Raw genomic sequence first — 7,272 nt, forward strand, 5'->3', positions numbered from 1 at the left:
ATCATTATTCGTTAATTTTTGGACAGAATTTTCTTTCACACACAATAAAGATAGAAATATAGAATATATTTTTCAATGTCCATCATTACATTCTGGATGGGTCTATAAAAACAATAAAAGGAATTTCTAATCTTCAACATATAGGTGGAAAAATAATTATGACACTCAACCTGTAGGTATTTTCTTCACTTAAGGTGAAGGAAAATTTTGACTCAAATTTTTACCTTCTCAAGTAAATATCATTTGAGAAAAGTTTCCAAACATTTAGATGACTAGGTGACCAAGCACGTCATTCCTAAAAAGAGCAATCTTAGCTAGTACTGTGAGTACAAGAGGGTCTTGCAAAACACATTCTTATAAGCCTAGTTAGAAATATCAAGAGAGTGAGAATTGCATAGACTATTGGGTTCTCCTTGTGTATTCCTCGGTACAAGAAGTTTTGCAATGCCATTCATCATTTAGTTGCCTATAAGCAATTGACAAAAAACATGGTATATTTTTTTATTAAAATAAAAATTGAGATAGGTTCTAATAGGATCTCCCCATTTCAAAATCAAATATGAAAGCTCAAGTAGTTAAACCAATAAAGATACAAAAAGGGGTTATTACTTTCAAATTTTGTTTAGATCCCCTCCCCAAATATCTACTCTTTTCCATGTTTACTATAGAGAATCAAACAATATATTGTATTTATTTATTTTGATATTCCTTTACATCTAGTTTTTTCAAGGGAAAATGATTCCTACGATGCCTGAGTAGGGGTTCCTTCTCATGCTTTCTCACATAATGCTATAGGATCCACACAACATTCTCTCATCAAACAAAATGTAGACCTCTTACCAAATGAATATATCTTCCATCCGCCCTCTCATTAGTGTGGTTTCTTACTCATGGGTTGTAGAAAACTTCTCTCCTTTTTTTTTGAAGATTCCTCGTTCATTTACAACATAAATAAAATGAGATAATCCAATCAAAAGAATGAAAATCATGTCCAAAATTTCCTAATATATCCACTTGATTCCTTTTATATCATTTGCATGAGTTGGCCATGTATATTTTGTTTCATTTTGTTTTGTGTTTTTTTTTTTTTTTTGGGTAAATGAACACACAAGGAGTTACGGGGTAGTAAAAACCACCTCTAACATTGTACTGATCAGCATTGATATCTATTGTCATTGCATAAGGCACATGACTAGTCCTGTAAACATGAGAATATGAGATTATTGCAATAAAACATAAAGGATGAGACATGATAAACACCAAATCAAGAAGAATTAAAGATCAACCAAGCATAGATCAGCCAAATAGGTAGACATATACTTTTAACATGACTTAAAAGTTATTAGGATAAGTAGCAAGGACAAACTTGCATAGCTTAGGACTAGTAATAAGTATGACTTTGAATAGAGATGGTTGGATCTTACCAAACAAAAAAAGAATAGAGATGGTTGGAGCAAAAATATCCATGGCCGCCTCATTTAGTTGGGACTTAGGATAAGGCTGAGTTGAGTTTTATGCCTTTAACATGACTTAGAGTGCGTATTTGATTGATCATCTTTTCAGTCCTCTTGACTCTTGAGTGTCATTCTACAAATTCCTATTCCATTGCCATCTAGATATAGTTGTTATTTTTAAGATTAATTGGTAAGTCCTTGTGAAATATGCTCATAGTGTAAAATGCCATATTTTCTTCCTGGCATGGTCAATTGAGGGAGAGGAGAGATTTAGGATACAATTGGGAAATAATTGTCGGTAAATCATTGCTACAGCTCAGTATTATCCCTAAGTTTGATTTGAATAATTTGATTTTTATTAATCATTGTTTTAGCATATCTTTTCTATAGTCAAAAGAGTTTTGTAGGAGGCGGGATCCCATCCTCGTACGAGAATGTTTATCATACGTTTCAAAAGCACACATATGGAATCCGCTTTGTGGGGCCCACTTGAGTGGATTCCATGTGGGCATCTATGAGCGTACGAAACCCGTTATCGTAGAATGGGAGCCGAACTCGTTTTGCAGGATAAAGATGTGACAAATAGATAATTTGGCTCAATGGCATAGAAATTTTGTTTTGAATACATTCCATGCCCTTCGGCTAATGTGGAGAAAAATGAAGTACAATAATTTAGTTACCATATCTAGTATGCTGTTGTTATTTTACATGATTATTTTTAGTAATGATTACAAAACCTTCAATCTTGTTTTTGTTCTAATTTTATTTCACATCTAACCAAAACCGCCCCTACCTACAATGATAGAAGAGAAACAAGTACTTTGGTAAACACTTTACAGGTTTTTTATTCAAAAGTCCATGCACCACAAGGGACTGAACCTCCCAGTTGCTCCTACAACATATAATACAACAAACTAATATGACAAAGCCTTTTATGTCTAATAAGATATCGAAAGAGACCACATTGGCCAGTGAACAAACACTTCGTCCCTACAAAGATCCATTCTAACATCTACCATCTAAAAGTTCTAATGGTGGATCCTAATGTATCCACTCACAAGTATTCACAAACCTTGGAAGCAAGTTGCTTCTGTGTAGGTGCATTTGAAATGGCCAATCACATCAAAATTCTGTTAAACCTCATAAAGGTTGGTACCTTGGTTAGCAGAGGTGTTATTTCCCTTGAGAAGAACATCTCTAACGGTCATATGAGGTAAGTAAGGGGTAGTTTGGTCATTCTACCCTTTCAAGGGTATAATGGTCTAAGATTGATAAAAAAAAGTCAGTCCGTTTGCATATAACGTTAAAAAATAACGGATTAGACCAAATTGCTACAATGTTTTGAAAGTAAGGGGGACTTTATAATTAGAAAAGTTGTAAGAGGCATTTGGACAAATAGGCATTTTCAAGGGGACATTTATCAAAAACCCAAAAATAAAAATAAATCCTAATTGCATTAATTTATGCTTAGTTTGGATTGTAAGAATCTATACGATTGATCAGAATTACTTTGAATTAGGTTGGAAAATGTAGACATACCCAACCAACATTGTAAAGATTTTTTCTTCAACTTGATTTCTTATATAGATACATAGTCATCACAAAAATGCCACAATGATTATCACAAAAGGGCAATCACTTTATGATATCTGACAGTCAAACCATAGCTGTCAAGGCATCACAAAGACGTCGGGGCAGAAATTTGTGGGTTGGGTGGTTGCCTGCTTTTCACTTAACTCGTTAAGGCGGGCGCCTTAGGACATCTAAGGTCCATGGCTGTACAATTTACGTATATCACCCATAAGGTTTAATGAAAGTATAATTATACCCCTAGTTTTGGATAATTTTGTGTATCCTTGAGGTTTACAAGCGTTAACACATGAACCCATTTCGTTAATTTATGACTAACAATGTTAAAAGTATGATGTAAACTAACAAAATTGCCCTTGATAATTGGGTTTCAAAACCCTTTCAACCATTTAGGGTTTGAAATTAAGGAAAAATCCCATATTCGATTTCTTGGCGAACCTGCAACTCATCTTCCTCACCAAGGAGACGGTGGAGGTGTTGAGGTTAACCCTTTCAACCGTTTAGGGTTTGAAATTGGGGAAAAATCCCAAATTCGATTTCTTGGCGCACCTACAACTCATCTTCCTCACCAAGGAGACGTGGAGGTGTTGAGGTTAACCCTCTGCGTTCGAATCTATGCTTAACGGCTAGGGTTTCAAACAATGCCCATAACAAGGTAAAGTAACACTCCGTGCTCTTATTTTTGACCCACTCCACCTCGAGGAAATCATCAACTTGGGTTTTCGGTTTTTCTTCAGTAGCTCGCCTCGTAGTTAACTCAATTTGAGTTTCTGAGGTTTGGTCTTCTGTATTATAATTTTGAGTTCCCATGTAGAAATGGTTTCTTTTCATCCCTGTACTGGTTGTTTGTTTTAATTGTTTATTTCTATTTGGGTTCCTGTATCAACGTAGGGATTAACCTTACGATTAGTTGCCATTTTTACCCTAGAAATTTGATTTTGATCAACCAGTTTATACCCTTTTTTTTTTTTCCTCGTTCGGTTTATCAGTTTTGAATTTTGTTTTTCATTCTACGTAATTGATTTTTATTGCTCCATTTGATGCTTTCAGAAATCGAATTTGGATTTTTCCCCAATTTCAAACCTTAAACCGTTGAAAGGGTTTTGAAACCCAATTGCTAAGGGCAATTTTGACAGTTTACATTATATTTTTAACGTTGTTACTCATAAATTGACAGAATGGGTGCATCGTGTATGTGTTAACGTTTGTAAACCTCAGGGGTACGTAAAATTATCCAAAATTGAGGGTATAATTATATTTTCGTTAAACCTCAAGGGTGGTGTGTATAAATTTTCCTTTTTTTTATGAAGGGGTTGATGCTTTAGTAGAGACCAATGAGAGCATGCACGTTGGCATCACGACATGGGCGGTACTCTCCACAAAGAACTTCTCTCCTTATATTAATTTGGTTTTTTTTTTTGTTTTTATTGGACAGCGTATATATAGATGCACTTAATCATTTCATACATTTGTATTAGAAGGAATGATACTCTTTTTAGTATTTGGATTGGATTGCATACCACTAGGGGTGTCAATACCCAACTCGAACCGATGAAACCGGCCACCAGTCCGGACCACATCGGACCGAACTCTTAATGGTTGGTTCGGTTTGTGGATCCAGAGAGGCAAACGGTTTGGTTTGGTTTGGTTTGGGCTAGCCCGACGGTGCACCGGTAGCCCGAACCCAAACCGAACCAACCTAACCCGATAAATAAGTAAATTAATAAATGCCTAATGTCCCATTGCCCCCTAAATGTGTTGTGATAGTTTCTTACTTTATCTCATATCATTTGTTAGTGATTATCCAACCAATTACATCCATAGGCCATAGGATACAAAGATGCATTGTATTTGAAATATTTTATGTACTTAAAAGAGAAAGAGAAGAAAAATTAGCACTAAATGGACCTTAATAGTTATATAAAACCGATACCAAATCGAATCCAAACCGATATCAACCCGTTATCATAAATCGAAACCGACACGAAACCAAACTGCATCGAAATCGAAACCGCACCAAAACCGAATATTTCTTAATGGTTTGGTTTCGATTTCTATAAAAATCACATCGAAACCAAAAAGCCCGAACCGAAACCGGCCTGAACCGGCTCGTTGACACCCCTACATACCACATTACGATACACTGAAGATTCATTTAATCATATCATAAAACACAATACGAGATAAAACCCAGAGGTGGTCCCCACACCATGGATGGTGTGAGATCGACTCCGATGGTTAACGTCATTGGAGAGGAACTATTGTCCACGAGATAAGGAGGGATCGAAGGGAAGGAGAGAAGAACAAAGGCGAAGAGAAAGACGAAGAGAAATAAGGGAAGCAGAACTGGAAGCAGCTCCCTGCCGCATCTGGAAGAAGGAGAACTCGAAGGACCTCGTTGCAGCTGCCGACGCCGATGCAGATACCTCTTCCGCTGCCACTGTTCGCCTCAAACTAGTGAGTTCTTCAGGTATGTTTCTTGACTTTCTTTCTCCTCTTATTCTTTTCTGGCTTCTTTCTTTCTTCCGTCCTCCTCCTTTTTCTTTTTTCTTTTCCTTTGAAAAGAAAACCTCATTTCTACCTGAAATGGTCTAAAACCTCTTTCTGCCCCGCATTTCCGCCCCCCTTATTATTTTAGCTTCTTCTTTCTCTTCTTTGTTATGTGTCTTCTTTTTTTCCATTTTTCTTCTTCTATGACTGGTGGCTTTGGCTGCTGCATTTTTTTCCCATTTATTCTTCTGGTTTTTTCCTCTCGTGCGTTTTTTTTAATGTCTTATTCTCCTATACCTTCTTATATGGCTGGATTCTGCTAGTGGTGGCCGGTGGTTTTGGCTGTTGCCACAGTGATTATGTGATTCATTAGTTTTTGTTATTATCTGATTCACTGATTCTGTAGTTCTATGATTATGCTATTTTGTAATTCCTTGATTATGTAATTCAATTGCGCAATATAACCCTGAACATCTCCATCAGCATGCCTGGCTGCCGCCTTGTCACCTAAGAGCTTAGGTGCCCCTCCACTCCCTTGGTCGCCTTTACAACTATGATTCATGCAATCTTGAAGATGCACGCAACAAAGAACTTTATATTCCATACTGCATGGTTCTATTAACAAGCCTGAGGACGGGCCTTGGTGCAACGGTAAAAGTTGCTCCATTGTGACTGGTCACAGGTGAGTCTGGAAACAGCCTCTCTGTGAAAGCAGGGGTAAGGCTGTGCACATTATGACCCTTCCCAGACCCTGCAGTGACGGGAGCCTCGTGCACTGGGAACGCCATTTTATGGTTCTATCAACAAGCCTATTATTTAGTCTTCTTCCTTGTCTCTTAGCTATTTCTCTTTTCATTCAGAGGCTTTGGGTATTTGTATCGTCACCTTTTTTCTTTGAGGTTCTTGTGCTTTGTATTTGTATGTGCTTGGTCTCTGTATTTGTATTGTTTTGAGTTCTGGTAGTGTTGATGATGGATGTCTTCGATTTTTTTTTAATCAATGACAGAAGTAATTGATTAAAAAAATTAAAGTAACTTTATAAGATATCATGGGGAAAACCATTCTCTCTACACATGTTAAGTACAAAAATAAAGATCATACAACGTTTCACTGTTTTGATTTTTGATAGTTGATACTTCACTAGTTCACTATTTCACTTTACTCTTGATGGTATATTTTGTTGTTTTAAAGTTTACCGAAGGTGGTTAGCATTTTGGTTTGATTTTTATGTTTTCCATTAAATTGTTTTTAAAAATGAATTAAATATCCCCAGGTAGGATTTGCACCTAAGACATGTCGGTTAACATCCGAACACTCTACCTCTAAGCTACTGAGGGACAATGAGATTATTAAAATGTCACTAACTTATACTATTTGTATTGACTTACAGGGGGTTGAAAATTTGAAATATCGTGGTTTATGGAGGACTTGGAGGAACTCGTTTTAGCATAATTGAGGTAATTATAGTTTACCACATTCTTAAATATGTATGCTTTTTGATTCTGTTTCTTAATTATATGTTATTATGCCTGTTAGTTTATAGCATTGGTTTTTTTTTTTAATGAATATACTTCTTTATATCTGATATTTTGTTCATAATTTGTATAGTTTCTTAATTTAGCATGGTTTTCTTCTTCCCCTCCTTGTTTTTCCATCTCTATCCCACAATGTATGACTTGCGGGTTCATGGTCTTCCTCCATCCCTCTTTTCACCTTCTTGAGGACTTGCTTGAAGAAA

Source organism: Telopea speciosissima, unplaced genomic scaffold, assembly GCF_018873765.1.
Source record: "Telopea speciosissima isolate NSW1024214 ecotype Mountain lineage unplaced genomic scaffold, Tspe_v1 Tspe_v1.0025, whole genome shotgun sequence".
NCBI classification, from domain to species: domain Eukaryota; kingdom Viridiplantae; phylum Streptophyta; class Magnoliopsida; order Proteales; family Proteaceae; genus Telopea; species Telopea speciosissima.